Raw genomic sequence first — 15391 nt, 5'->3', positions numbered from 1 at the left:
GCATCTGCAATGGGTCCAGCTCTTAGACCAAGACTGGCTCACGGGAATGATGTGGTCTTTCTGGGCTAAAGATCTGCTGGGGCGGGGCCAAGGGAATGAGCATGTTTGGGCCTCTGAATTCTGAGCTGGGGAGCTGCCCTGGAAGGGCCCTTTGGGCTCCCGAGTAGTCCACAGTATCAGAAGTGCCTACAGCTTGGAAGCACCTCAAAGACAGCAACTAGTCAAAAGGCCTCTCTGAGACCATCCAGTATAGGATTAATATTCAAACACCAGGTTCATAGGGTCCTTAGACTATAAAGTGTCTCTTGGAGACTGCATGGTTTAGCACTTGTTTCCAGGTGGGGGAATCTGAACCCAGGATTGGTGGTAACGCACCAAGCCCTGAGGGCTTCCAGGTAACCCGAGTTCAAGCCAGGGTCATGGTTCCTCTGCTGGCTCCCCCCAAACCTCTGTGTGCCCGTCAGTCATCACTGCCAGGAAGGCCTTCAGGGGTCTGAAAACGAGAGGCTGTCACTTTAACGTCACGTTATGTACAATTATTCTCATATCAAACATGAACTCAGAGGTTTCTAAGGATGTGACAGTGCTTCCTCAAAGTTTTCCTGACTGGCTGGATGTCCTGGCTTGGCACGGCAGGGAGGTGCTCAGTTACAGCCTTGGTTCCCTCATCCTCTCCCTTCTCACAAAGTACTGAGGAGTCTTCCAAGGGCTCAGCAGGCCCTGTTCCCACGAGTATGGGAATCCGCGTTGTGAGAGGAAGCGCTTGTTTATAAATCTTAGGTAAGAGTTACTGGAATTTGTATTTTATTCATTTTTATTTTTGGTTATGAGACCAGGTCTCATGTGTAGCCCAGGCTAACCTTAAATTCACTGGGCAGCCAACACTGGTCTCGAACATCTGAGCCTTCTGCCTCCACCTTCCAACTTCTGGGACCACCATCCAGTGTCACCAACCCTGGCTTAGAATTTCTATCTTAAATTAGATTCTCCTTTAAAAAAAAATAACCTTTGACTTTATATATGTACTGATGAAGATAACTAGGAACACTGAGGTCTTATGCTTGTCAAACCATATAGTCATGAAGGCACAGCCTTCTACTTAAGTCCAATCTATGAGCTTTCCTTTCCCTCAACCTGTTCCTAACAACTCCAAGGAAAACATCCTGGGGTCTTAGACATTCCCTGTAGAACAGCCAGCCCATCTCACAGCATCTAGTCTGCAACGGCTGCCACTAGTCATTTAACTAGCTTGTTTTTGGACCCTTTTCAAAATTGCCTTAGTCAATTTCTAATGAGAAATCTCTGGCGCAGGTGACGACTTAATATCCTAGAATATCAAAAGAAAGCTTGAGAAGATTCAGACACCGTTGAGTCCTCATAATTTGTATTGGCAGCTCTATCAGCCGTGTATGGAAAGGCTTTCTCCCTTCTGACAGGTCACAGGTCAAAAGGTAGTAATTATAGAAGCATTAGGAGCCAGGCGCTGTGGCTTGTGAAGGTAACCCCAGCACTTGGGAGGCTGAGACAGGAGGCTTGCTGTGAATTCAAGGCCAGCCGGGGTACACAGTGAGACCCTGTCTTTAAAAACCAACAATTAGCCTGGCACGGTGGTGCACACCTTTAATCCCAGTGCTCGGGAGGCAGAGATAGGAGGATTGCCATGAGATGATTGCCACTTTAAGACTATATAGTTAATTCCAGGTCAGCCATGGCCAGAGTGATACCCTACCTCGAAAAACAAAAACCAAACAAACAAACAAAAAAAACACCATCAAAAATTAGAGCTGGGCATGGTGGCACACAGAGCCGGGAGTGGTGGTAGCTGCCTTTAATCCCAGCACTTGAGAGACAGAGATAGGTGGTATATCATTGTGAGTTTGAGGCCACCCTGAGACTACATAGTTGATTCCAAGTCAGCCTGGGCTAGAAGCTAAGATCCTAACTCAAAAAATCTAAAATAAAATAAAATAAAAACCAAATATTGGGCTGGAGAGATGGCTTAGTGGTTAAGGAACTTGCCAGTAAAGCCTAAGGACCCAGCTTCCATTCCTTATGCATCTGGAGTTTCGTTTGCAGTGGCAACAGGCCCTAGCATACCTATTCTCTCTTTCTCTATCTCAAATACATAACTAAAATATTTTTAAAAATTAAAAAGAAACAAAATTAAAAACCAAAACAAACACCATCACCAGCAAAAAACAGCAGGCGTAGAGCAGCATCATAATGCAATTCCTGCTATCATCATTTCATGAACTCTTATAAAGAACTTGAAAGAATTCTGAGATTCCTGGACTAATATAAGTTGGGGGGGGGATGTTTTCTCTTAGATCAGTTAATGGAAAATGCTTCCAACTCCATAACTTTTGGATTAATTGGCGCTTCTAAAACAAACTCAGCTGCCCTACAGCTCAATGCGGGGACACCAGAAGCCATTTCTGCTGTCATGTCTCTGTGCCTAAAATTTCAGCCTATGTTTTTTGGGTGTGTTTCATGACCTTTTGTGCTAGCAAATAAGCCTTGGGAGGATTAACAGTAACATTTCTCATCCCAGTTTAAGGAGTGCTCTGCTCTGGGACCATCGAAAAACAGGTCAGGACTGAGCCAAAAACCAGTGTAGTGATGCACATTACTTTAAGGTCCTTCTCTTAAAAATAAATCTTAACGGGAGTAACAGAGGGAAGAAGAAAATATACGAATCTAAATAAGGTCCTAGAAGAATGAACTCTTATGCTCCCAATATTTGCAAGTATACTTTGTGGTGTGGGTACTGGGGATGGAACCCAGGGCTTTGCAAATATATCTGGTGATGGTGGTGGGGGCAGTACTGGGGATGGAACCGAATGAAGACTTTTTGCTTGCAAGCAAGCACTCACCAACTAAATGGTATCTCTAGCCCTCAGAAGTATATTCTTTCTTTCTTTCTTTTTGTTTGTTTCGAGGTAGGGCCTCACTTTAGTCCAGGCTGACCTGAAACTCACAGCAATCCTCCTGCCTCTGCCTCCCAAGTGCTGGGATTAAAGGTGTGTGCCACCATGCTCGACTCATAAGTATATTTCTTACACATGGACATACTATTGCAAATTTATTTCCTTTTTCCCTTTTGATTTTTTTTCAAGGTAGGATCTCTCTCTAGCCAAGGATGACCTGGAATTCACTATGTAGTCTCAGGGTGGCCTTGAACTCACAGCGATCCTCCTACCTCTGCCTCCCAAGTGCTGGGATTAAAGGCGTGCATCATCATGCCTGGTTTTAAATTACTTGATCCATACATCTAAAGTTCTCACTCACTATATCCTATGTCCCTAATATGGACTACATAGAATATTCAATGAAGCCCTGGGATCGTATGTGTTTAAGAGTCTGAAAACCAGGCTATCAGGATTGATCATCTGCCTGCCCCAAAACAGGCTAGATCAATTCCCACAGGGCCAGGCCCCTAGAATGAGCATTTAGGACTGAGGTCACTGCCACTTCCTCCCTGCTGAGGAAGCACAAACCAGGCGCATTCTCACCACATGGCCTCTGCCCTCTGATCTTATATCTCACTCTTTCTCCCAAGGTCTGAGGCTCTGTGGGAATTCATGCCAGGCTGGGGTTTGGACCCTCAACTGTTGGTAGCTTTCTAAGTTGTTTTCTTTGAAAGGTCCTGGGAAATAGCCTGTAATCATCATAGGAATGTGTCCTTCCATCCTTCCATCTTTCTTCCTTACTTTAATATATCTTTGAGACAGGGACTTACCATGTAACTCAAGCCTGGAACTTTCTATGTAGCCTAGGTTGGTCTTGAACTCAAGATCTTTCTGGGTGCTGGGATTATAGGCTTTGCACCACAATGCCCAGCCTTTTTTTTTTTTTTTAAATTAAATACTTTTGCTTGTTTTAAAGCAATATCAGCTACAATTCACAAACCTGTTCCTTTACTCAGGAGCAAAGAACATTAAGAGAAATTATGGTTAATCACCTAATGCAATTCAGAAGCAAAATCAGGCCTTTAAATACCTCAGTTGTCACAAGGACCCCCAAAAGAGTACTAATTACAAAGAGATTGAAATGTCTTAGATTTTGTCAATTTCCTTTAGGGTTTTGATGGGGGGGGAAAGGAGTCAAGAAGCGCCCAGAAAGACAGAAAGCTCGCCAAAAGAAGCTAATTCAAAAGAGCTTTCCAGGTCAACATCCAAACCAGAAAGATGTGGAAAAATCCAGAAAAGCATCCTAACAAAACATCCCAGCACAGCACCCTCAACTCCCTTTGTTGAACCCACAATGGGGGAGAGCAGAGTTCCAACGTGACAGCCGTTTAAAGCAGCAAGTTGCAACCATAAGTGTAGGTCCTCTCCCAACATTATTTTCTTTGGGAAAATTACATGGATGGGTAAGGAAGCAAATCCAAGAGGACTACAGTTGACAAGTACTGAGGCCTGAGAAGCCACATGGAATCTAGAGGTATGGACGGTTGGCAGACAGGAGGGATCCAACGGTATCACCCAAAGTGGCTGGGACCTCTTGCCGGCGTCAGGTAGAGAGAGTATGCTGTTCTGTATTTGCAGGACTGCTCAATAAAATTTTACTGCCAAGGAAAAGGAGAAACATCTGCTCCAGTCAAGAGCAGCTGTGGTCAGCAATCAGGCAGTTGGTACATGGCCAATGCTGCTGTTGCTGGTAGGTGGTATTGTGGTCACCAGTAATTACTTTGGAGAATTTCATGGAGTCAAGGATAACTAAATGGACAAAGAACATTTTATTTTACTTTCTATCTTTAGCTCAAAAGCAAAAAAAAAAAAAAAAAAATCATGACATGTTGTACAGAAATCAGAAGCCCGACACAGTTCATATTCTTCATGGTAGAATTTGTATGTATTTTAAATGATATGTGCTTAGTAAATGACCTCTCAACTCATCATTTCTGACTGAACGGTTCCTATGGACTGCATACATCCATTTTTTAAGTGTTTTTTCTTCTTCTGAAAGACCTGATAGACTACTGTCAAAAAAAATGTGAAGATTATACTTAGTAAATCAATAAATGGTTCAAGCTTTTGAAAACGTCAAGTTTATATATCTTCAAAGTTAAATGATTCTACTCGGAGTCAGCAGTGCAGTGTAAATTACTCAGCTGTGATAACTTTTCATGGAGCCATGACTGTCAGAAAGTAGCAGCTAAATTAATATATACTATACTTGAAAAATTAAACACTTGGGAAATAACCTTTTAGCCACTGGAAAATGACTGAGTCTAAGACATTTCAATCAAGTTAATTTCAGCACCAAAGCAATACATTTTTTCCCACCAGAAACTATATGAAAGAAACAAATTAAACAAAATGGGTCTCCGAATGTTGGGATAACATCAGGCTCAAGGAAAAGGGCATGATTGCTTGTCAATTAGGTTATTTCACACACACATTCTTTCATTTTAAATCATGTCAAGGCTGAATGGTTGGTGTTATATTAAAATGAAAGCATGACTTGCATTTTTAAAAAGAGAAAGAATTTTTTCCCCCATTCTTCTGGGTCTTGCTTCCCAGACTAGGTTTAATATTTGAGTTCAAATGATCCTCCTGTCTCAGCCTCTCCTAGCTAGGACTACGGGCCTGTGCCACTGCATGGGGCTCAGAATCTGTCTGGTTATAAAGAGCACTAACCTGCAAAAATGGGTATAATTCAGCTACACAGGCTCCCATGAGGCCTTACCTGGTGAGCCATGGCTAGAATGTTCTAGTTTCTGTTCTCCTTAGCCTACCCTGGAGCCTCAGGGCTCCCAGAACACATTAGGGTAGTCTTGGAAGTAGAATGAGAAGCCAAAGACAACAATTTCAACCTATTTTCTTTTTTAAAAAATATGTTTATTTATTTGTTTATCTGAGAGAGAGAAAGAGGCAGAAGAGAGAGAGATAAAGAGAGAACAGGGAATGCCAGGGCCTCTAGCTACTACAAACAAACTCCAGACACAAGCGCCCCCTTGTGTATCTGGCTTACAAGGGTCCTGGGGAATTGAAAAGGAATCCTTTGGCCTTGTAGGCCAATGCCTTAACCTCTAAGCCATCTCTCCAGCCTCTTCAACCTATTTTCAACATATTCCTGACCTGGCCTCCTCCAGCATTCCACGGCAGACAGATCAGCTCTGGGGTCATGGTAGCAATAGGGCTCTCCCAGGACTGAAAAGAATCAATGTGTGAGGCAGGTCAAACAGGCCTCAGCCCTTCCTTCACTGGGAGACCTTGGTTTGGTCCCTTGAATCTCCAGAGCTTTAGTTCTTTCCATGTGACAGAGGAGAAGAAATTCTAGGTTTTGCCTTGGGCCGAAGTCCACATAGACCCTAAAGAGCTGCCCCATCAGCCCACCTGCCTACCCTAGTGTCTTTGCAGAAGGTGGGAAGGGGCATGCATGGTCTTCTCTTGGTTTCACTGTCAGTAAGACCTTCAGATCATGAAACAGAAGAACTAAATGTAGATGTTTCTTTAGGAGCTGCTTCCCTACGAGTGCAGCATCACATAGTTGTCAGCATAATACCCGCTGTTGGAAGTCACTGAATGCCAGGCACAGAGGAGGACCTCTACAACTTGATTTGTGCACATAAAATTTTCTACTAGAGAGAAAAACTGATTGACACCAGATGGCTTAGGGACAACTCTTTTTTTCCTCTTTAAAATAAGAAATTTTATATAGATCAATAATATTTGATTAAACACTTCCTAAAGTTACAGTGTGTTATGCCACATTTTGAAAGATGAACAGTGAAATCACAAATGATGCCAATTATAGTACAATCTACAAAATGTGTTCCTTCTCTATATAGTCTCCATGCCCTTGTTTGAGACAGGGTTTCATATAGCCCAAGCTGATTTCCAACCTGCTCTGCAGCTGAGGATGACCTTGACATTCTGAATCTCCCGCCTCCATCTCCCAAGTGCTGGGAGTATAGGGCACGTGCCACCATCAGCATTCTGCTAACTGGACTACATGACTGGTCCTGACATCGGTAGTATTCTTTTTAGGCTTAAAGTAATTACCATGTTAAAAGTCACCTCTTAGCTGGGCGTGGTGGCGCACACCTTTAATCCCAGTACTTGGGAGGCAGAGGTAGGAGGATCACCATGATTTCAAGGCTACCCTGAGACTTCATAATGAATTCCAGGTCAGCCTGAGCTAGAGTGAGACCCTACCTCGGAAAACCAAAAAAAAAAAAAAAAAAAAGTCACCTCTTAGCACTGGAGAAATGGCTCAGCAATTAAAGCACTTGGCTGCAAAGCCAAAGGACCCAGCTTCAATCCCCCAGAACCCACTTAAGCCAGATGCACAAAGGGGCACATGTGTCTGAAGTTCGTTTGCAGCAGCTAAAGACCCTGGCGTGCCCCTTCTCTCTTTCCCTCCTCCCTCTGTTTCTCTCTCAAATAAATAAATAAAAATAGAAAAAAAATTTTAAGTCTCCTCTTACTTCTAGACAGGTAGCTAGCAGTTACTCTTTTTGCTGAAGTCTCTGGTAGACAATGTTCCAGGCATTGAATGGTACTGTATGAAGCAACCAGGTAAATGAACACCTTGAAGGTCAGAACAGCCGTGCTCACTGGCCTTGATTCAGTCACATAGCACGCCCTCTCAGACATATCTCAGTTTCCTGTTCTGTTCTGTTTGTGGTACTGGGGATTAAACCGAGTTCCGCACGTATACTAAGTGAATGCTCTACCATGGAGGTGCATCCCCAGCTCTGTCTTCTGCACTTCCTGTGTTACAACTATGGAGAAGTCCCCGATCAAGGACAAACTCAATTGAAATGAGAATTCACAGGTCACTGAAGTTGGGTCTGGTGGCCTATTCTTGGTGGATTTTCATGGAAAATAATTCCTTATCTAATAAGCAACTGATAAAGTATTAACAAATACCTTGGGCTACAAGATATGAAATTATAAAGTTCTCAATAAGAATTGGAAATTGAACTATTAATTCATACTATGCAGAACAATCAACTCAAAGTATGAGATTCTAACATATGACCTGAAATACAAACTCCAACAAAAGCATAGGGGAAAAGCTTCTGTTATTGATGCTGGTGATTTCTTGGTTAAGATGGCAGAAGCACAGGCAACAACAGAATTTATTATTCTTATTTTGAGCCCAACCCAACAGACTGGCCTTTTCTATGCGAGAGAGTGAGCAAGTGAGAGAGAAAGAATTGGTGCACCAGAGCCTCTAGCCACTGTAATTGAATTCCAGACATGTGCGCTGCCTTGTGCGCATGTGCAACCTTGCACACTTGTGTCACCTTGTGTGTCTGGTTTACGTGGGATGTGAAGAGTCAAACATGGGTCCTTAGGCTACTCAGGCAAGCAGCTTACTGCTAAGCCATCTGTCCAGCCCCAACGACAGAATTAAAAACATATATATTAAACTAAAAGCGTTTTGGAAGAACGGCTGTTGTGGTTTGGTTGTTTTGTTTATTTGTTTAAGCAGAATTCTGTTACGTAGCCCAGACTGGCTGCAACCTTGCAGCTGCCTGCTTCAGTGTTCTTCGTGCTGGAGCTGCAGGCATATGCCGCTGTGCTTACTTCTTCCCTGTATCTCAGTGCTCTGGAGAGCAAAGCCAGTTGATGGTGAGTTCAAGGCTGGCCTGGATTACAAAGTGAGACACTGTTTTTTTAAAAAAAAGCTGCACTGGAGAGATGGCTTAGTAGTTAAGGTACTTGCCTACAAAGCCAAAGGACCCAGGTTTGATTCCCCAGGTCCTATGTAAGCCAGATACACAAGGTGGTGCATGTGTCTTAAGTTTGTTTGCAGTGGCTGGAGACCCAGGCGTGTCCATTCTTTCTCTCTCTCCCCCTCTTCTCTCTCTCTCAAATAAGAATAAACATAAAAGATGTTGAAAAAATCAAAACGGAGGCTGGGGAGATGGCTTAGCGGTTAAGGCATTTGCCTGCAGTCTAAGGACCCTGGTTCAATTCCCCAGTACCTACATAAGCCAGATGCACAAGGTGATGCCTGTGTCTGGAGTTGGTTTGAAGCGGTTGGAGGCCCTGGCATGCCCATTCTGTCTCTTTCTCTCATAAGTAAATAAATAAAATATTACAGAAAATCAAATCGAAATAAACAACAACAAAACAAGCCAAGTCAGGTGTGGTGGCATAAATCTTTAATCCCAACACTCAGGAGACTGAGGTAGGAGGCTGCTATAAGCTTGAGGCCAGCCTGAGACTACCCAGTGAATTTCAGGTCAGCCTAGACAAGAGTGAGACCATACTTTGGGGTTGGGGGAGCCAACAGGGAAAACAGAGAAGCATTAGGAGGCATTAGTCAGAAGGTACAAAAGTTTGGTTATAAGAACGGGGGATGTGGGCTGGAGAGATGGCTTAGCGGTTAAGCGCTCACCTATGAAGCCTATGGACCCCGGTTCGAGGCTCGGTTCCCCAGGTCCCACGTTAGCCAGATGCACAAGGGGGCACATGTGTCTGGAGTTCGTTTGCAGAGGCTGGAAGCCCTGGCGCGCCCATTCTCTCTCCCTCCCTCTATCTGTCTTTCTCTCTGTGTCTGTTGCTCTCAAATAAATAAATAAATAATGAACAAAAAAAAAATTAAAAAAAAAAGAACGGGGGATGGCAGGTCATGGTGGTGCATGCCTTTAATTCTAGCACTGGGGAGGCAGAGGTAGGAAAATCACTGTGTGTTCAAGGCCAGCCTGAGACTACATAGTGAATTCCAGGTCAGCCTAGGCTAGAGCAATACCCTACCTCAAAAACAAAAACAAAAAAACAAACAAAAAAACAAAAAAAAAAAAACCAAAAAAACCCAAGAAGTAGAACTGGGGATATAATTCAGTGGTAGAGCATTTGCCTAGCCTGTACAAGGTCCTGGCTTTAATCTCCTGTACCAAAACAAACAAACACCATCACCAAAAACAAATCTGAACTGGGAGATAGCTCAGCATTTAAAGGAACTTACTTGAAAAACCTGTTGGTTTATGTCTGCAGTTCATTTGTAGCAGCAAGACACCACCATGTGCTTGTTCTCTGTCTTTCTCTTGCTCATGCTCTCTCTCTCTCTCAAATAAATAAAAATATTTTTAAGCCAAGTGTGTGGTGTCTCATGCCTTTGATCCCAGCACTTGGGAGACACACCATTATGAGTTCAAGGCTAGCCTGGGACTATAGAATGAATTCCAGGTCAGCCTGGGCTAGAGTAAGACCATATTTCAAGCCCTCAAATTATCTATCTATCTATCTATCTATCTATCTATCTATCTATCTATCTACAGATATAGATATAGATGTAGATGTAGATGTAGATATAGATATAGATAGATAGATTATGTATGTATAGATAGAAAAAATATATACATACATACATACATATAGCAAAGATGAGTAATTCCTGCAGGTCTCCTGTTAATAATTTTTATTTAATGATGTATATCTAAATAGTAATTTATTTTGCTCTATATCTGTCTATATAGTAAAGAGGGCCAGAGGTAACTTGGGTTTTCTTATTATTTTTTAAAGTTTTGTTTATTTGTTTGTTTATTTTTATTTATTTATTTGAGAGCAACAGAGAGAAAGAAGGAGTCAGAGAGAGAGAAAGAGACAGATAGAGAGAGAGAGAATGAGCGCACCAGGGTCTCCAGCCACTGCAAACAAACTCCAGACACGTGTGCCCCCTTGTGCATCTGGCTAACATGGGTCCTGGGGAATAGAACCTTGAACAAGGGTCCTTAGGCTTCACAGGCAAGCAATTAACCACTAAGCCATCTCTCCAGCCCATTTTTTTGCTTTTTGAGGTAGGGACTCACTCTAGGCCAGGCTGAGCTGGAATTCACTATGCAATCTCAGGGTGTCCTTGAAGTCTTGGTGCTCCTTCTACCTCTGATTCCTGAGTGCTGGGAATAAAGGCGTGCACTACCACACCCAGCAAGAGGAAACTTCTGACTGTGATGAACAGATTTATTCTTAAACTGTGGGTCACAATCCCTCGGGGGTTGCATGGCTGAGTGTGGGAGTTGTGGAAATTTTGGCAACATTAAGAGGTTTTTGAATATGCAATGACCAAAACTTAATTCAAAATCAAATGTGTAGTGAATCCAAGGTATTTCTGGCAGCATTTGCCCACAATGCATGGTGCAATTTCACAGTAGCCCCAGTTCTGGCCACACAACACGTGCTGTGTATGCTGGCACCCCATGCCACGCCAAGAGTGCTGCCTGAAACACCCAGCTCGGGTTTGGGACTATTGTGTTATGAACTGCAGTGTATTTGCTGTACGAAACAAAGCTCTCTGTTCATACAGATGCATAATGCTTTCATTATGGAGAAAAAAACTGTAACGATTTGGGTGTAGGGTTAGGACAGAATTTATAACAAGTTCTGAAATGGCCCCAAAGTTATTTTTGCCATTTTGTAGTATGCATTTATGTGAACTGGCATTATCAGAATTGGTAATTATAAAATCGAAATGTTGGGATGAAGAGATGGCTGCGTAGTTCAGGCACTTGCCTGCAAAGCCTAATGACCCAGGTTCAATTCCCCAATACTGATGTAAAGCCAGATGCACAACGTGGCGCATGTATCTGGAGTTCCTTTGCAGTGGCTGGCACGTCTATTCTCTCTGTCTGTATCTCTTCTCTCTCTGCTTGCAAATAAATAAATAAATAATGATAACGATGTTTAGATAAAATCAAAATGCTGATCATCTCTGAAAAGTACTATAGATGGTCTACATATGCAGGATCAAACATCTAGTCAAGATTTAATTTTTTATGTAAAAATAAGCACATTCATCTCATTTAGTAGGAAAATTTGGTTTATTTTTGTTTTGTTTTGACCTAAGGTCTCATATAATCCAGGTTAGCCTCAAACTTGCAATGTAGCTGAGGCTGACCTTGAACCTCTCACCCCCCTGCCTCCATCTCTTGAATGGTGGGATAATAGGCACATGTGGGGCTGGAGACCCAATCCAAGGCTTCATTCATGCTTGACAATCATTCTACTAACTGAGGTACATCCCCAGCCTGCTTTCATCTTTAACAAATTAGAAAATTACATGTATATCAAATAACTATTTAAATTTTATAATTTATTATCAGTGAATAATTTGCATGCATTTTTTTGAGGTAGGGTTTTGCTCTATTCCAGGCTGACCTGGGATTCACTATGTAGTCTCAAGGTGGCCTCAAACTCACAGACATCTTCCTACCTCTGCCTCCTGAGTGCTAAGGCTAAAGGTGTGCACCACCATGCTGGGCTGTATACATATCTTGTTTTACATGTTTTAAATTATTTGCAAGCAGAGAGACAGAGAGACGGAAAGAATGGACTGCCAGGGCCTCCAGCCACTGCAAACGAACTCCAAATGCATGCGCCACTGAGCATCTGGCTTTATGTGGGTACTAAGGAATCAAACCGGGGTCTTTAGGCTTTGTAGGCAGGCAACTTAACTGATGAGCCATCTCTATAGCCCCCTTGTATACATTTTTTATAAAATATTTTTTGAACAGTATTTTAAAATATTTTTATTTATTAATTTGAGAGAGAGAGAGAGAGAAGCACATGGAGAGAGAGACAGATAGAAAGAGAATGGGTGCACCAGGGCCTTCAGCTGCTGCAAATGAACTCCAGATGTATGTACCACCTTGTGCATCTGGCTTCCATGGGTCCTGGGGAACGGAACCTAAGTCCTTTGGCTTTGCAGGTAAAAGCCTTAACACCTAATCCATCTCCCCATCCCAACATATTTAGTGTAACTATATATGAACCCAGGATCTCATATAAATTTCTTGAACAGTGAGTGGGAAAAGTTTAAGAAGCCCTGGTATAGAGTTTGAGTGAGTATTTCTCCAAACTCAACAAGTTACCTACTTTAATATGTACAACTTTATACACGGGCAGTGGGGATTTTTGAGTTTTTGGTTTTGTTCTAAAGATTATATTTGGAGCCGGGGGCATGGTGGTGCACCCCTTTAATCCCAGCACTCGGGAGGCAGACAGAGGCAGGTAGATCACTGTGAGTTCAAGGCTACCCTAAGAGTACACAGTGAATTCCAGGTCAGCCTAGGCTAGAGCAAGCCCCTACCTTGAAAAACAAAAAACCAACAAAAATGATTATATTTGGTAGAAAATGCAGTGTGATGATAGTAAGAAATCAATAACCTCTATGGAACAGTGACCAACTGTGATTACTAATCCTTTAGATCAACATTGGCTCAGAAAAATTAGAATAAACATCTAATCAAAAAGCAGGCTCAACACTCAGAGCCTCTGAATGTAAACTCCACCCTAGCTTCTGAATCTCAGGCTCTCTGCAGCCTATAAGATTGCAATTATAGGTTCTTCTTTATTTTTTAAGGTTCTTTTACTATGACAATTTTTTCCAAAAAAAATTATTTTTTGCATTTGGTGAAGTTCTTCTAATTGGAAGGGTCTAGGAACTACAGACAATCAGTACGGATACCCTTCTCATGGCTAAAGCACTACAGTTAGAGGAGGCTTAGAGTCCTAGCAACGTGAACCCACTAAAGACCTGGTATAAAACAGACTTAACAGTTCGAACCACCTTGAGAAATGTCTCCATGAAGGCTAGCCAGGGCTTTCTGAAGGTTTCCTTGGGGATCCCAATGCTTATTTCTTGGATAAGGAGAGTCACTCTGACCCTAGTCATATGTCTAACCGAGGAATGATTCTCTTCTCATAAGCAAACAAAGACACTTTTACTCAACACATTATTTTGTGTTAAATGCTGTTAACAGAGGGAAAAATTCAAGTACAAGTTATAAACATCTTACCTCTGAGTTATTATTTTTATTAAGCATACTGAATTTTACTTCCCTTTCATCATTAACACCAACAGTTGGCTGGGTTGAGGAATGCACATTAGTTGCATGGCATGAAACAAGGAGTGAACCACAGAGCCAGAGACACGTAGGTGCCTGGTGGTCAAACAGGGTCATGCACTGGCGTTGTCACCTGCTCAGCTTCCTATCAGCCTATAAATCAGGGGCAACAACACATTCCTCACTGACTTTTGGTTGGAATCACATTCAAATGATCCAGTCTCCAAATCTACCAATCCCCCCCCCTCCCCACTGGGAAGGTACTGAGGGTCCTCAAAGAAAGCCTTGCACTGTAACTGCTCTTGGGTTCTTTAGAAAGATAGGGGATGTGAAGTGAGAACTGAGTGGGAGGGAGCAGGTTTCTCATGGCAAGAGTACCTTCATGTCCAAACAATGGAAAATTCCCAAGTAAGAGTGGCATATTGAAATCTAATTAAATGCCCAAACTATTTTTGCCTTTGACTTTTATCAAAACCATTTTAAGAATAACCACCCTTGGTACCTTTTATGAATGTTTCTTTTCTTAAGGGGAGGTTTGAGTTAAGATATACTTCAGTGTGTTTAAAGTCATTTTAAAAGAAATAGACCTGCCGGGCGTGGTGGCGCACGCCTTTAATCCCAGCACTTGGGAGGCAGAGGTAGGAGGATCACCATGAGTTCGAGGTCACCCTGAGACTACATAATGAATTTCAGGTCAGCCTGGGCTAGAGTGAGACCTTACCTCGAAAATCCAAAAAAATAAAAAAGAAAGAAATGGGCCTGCTAGTTAAAAGTCTCAATGATGCTAGTAAATAAATATATTTTAGTTAATAAGATAAAAATCAGTTTTAAATTTCTAAGGATATATTAACTAATAGGATCTTACAATGTCCAGGCTGAACTCCTGGGCCCAAGTAATCTTCCTACTTCAGCCTCCCGAGTAGCTAAGTCTATAGGCATGTACTACTGTACCCAACTCAAGCTGACTTTTGCTTTTATTGAGACAGAGTCTCATTTAGTAGCCTAGGCTGGCCTCAAATTTATAACCCTCCTGCCATACCCTGAAAGCTGGGATTAGAGGTATGCACCACCATCCCTGCACTGGTATATCTTAATGAGTATTAGCTCATTTTGTTCCTTTTGAAAGGAGTATGTGCTTGAGCCAGAGAAACCTGGGTGCAAAGCTTGTCCCTACCACTTAAGGGCTCTGTTTTCTCATCTATGAAACAAAGATACTGTTCTATGTGACAGGATTAGAAACTTGTAAGGATAAGAAACCACACCTATGGGCTGAGCCCAAGCTCAGAACCCCAGACTCCACATAAAAATCAGAAACCTTGGCTGACTTCCTAATCCCAGCATGCCAACAATGAGAGGGGCAGCAGAGACAGGAGAATTTCCTGGGTGCTCGAGCCACCTCAGCTTGCCTGGGGAACACATCACAGTGGGCAATAAGGAGAAGAGACCCTGTGTCAAACACGTTAGAAGGTACAGTCAGCCCAGAAAGCTGTCCTTTGGTCTCCATCTGCACACATGCTACGGTACATGTGCACCCGCACTCACAGCCATGAGCACGCACCCATGTGCATGCACACACACATACAC

The 15391-nt window shown here is 42.6% G+C and overlaps 1 protein-coding gene across 3 annotated transcripts in view; it reads right to left on the bottom strand.

Moving 5' to 3' along the window:
* Bcas3 (BCAS3 microtubule associated cell migration factor) overlaps positions 1 to 15391 on the bottom strand; it is a 664126-nt gene that overhangs the window by 153090 nt on the left and 495645 nt on the right. The gene's annotated exons all lie outside the window — the stretch shown is intronic.

This window comes from Jaculus jaculus, chromosome 9, assembly GCF_020740685.1.
Source record: "Jaculus jaculus isolate mJacJac1 chromosome 9, mJacJac1.mat.Y.cur, whole genome shotgun sequence".
NCBI lineage: Eukaryota > Metazoa > Chordata > Mammalia > Rodentia > Dipodidae > Jaculus > Jaculus jaculus.
This window is presented reverse-complemented; position numbering and strand designations above follow the sequence as displayed.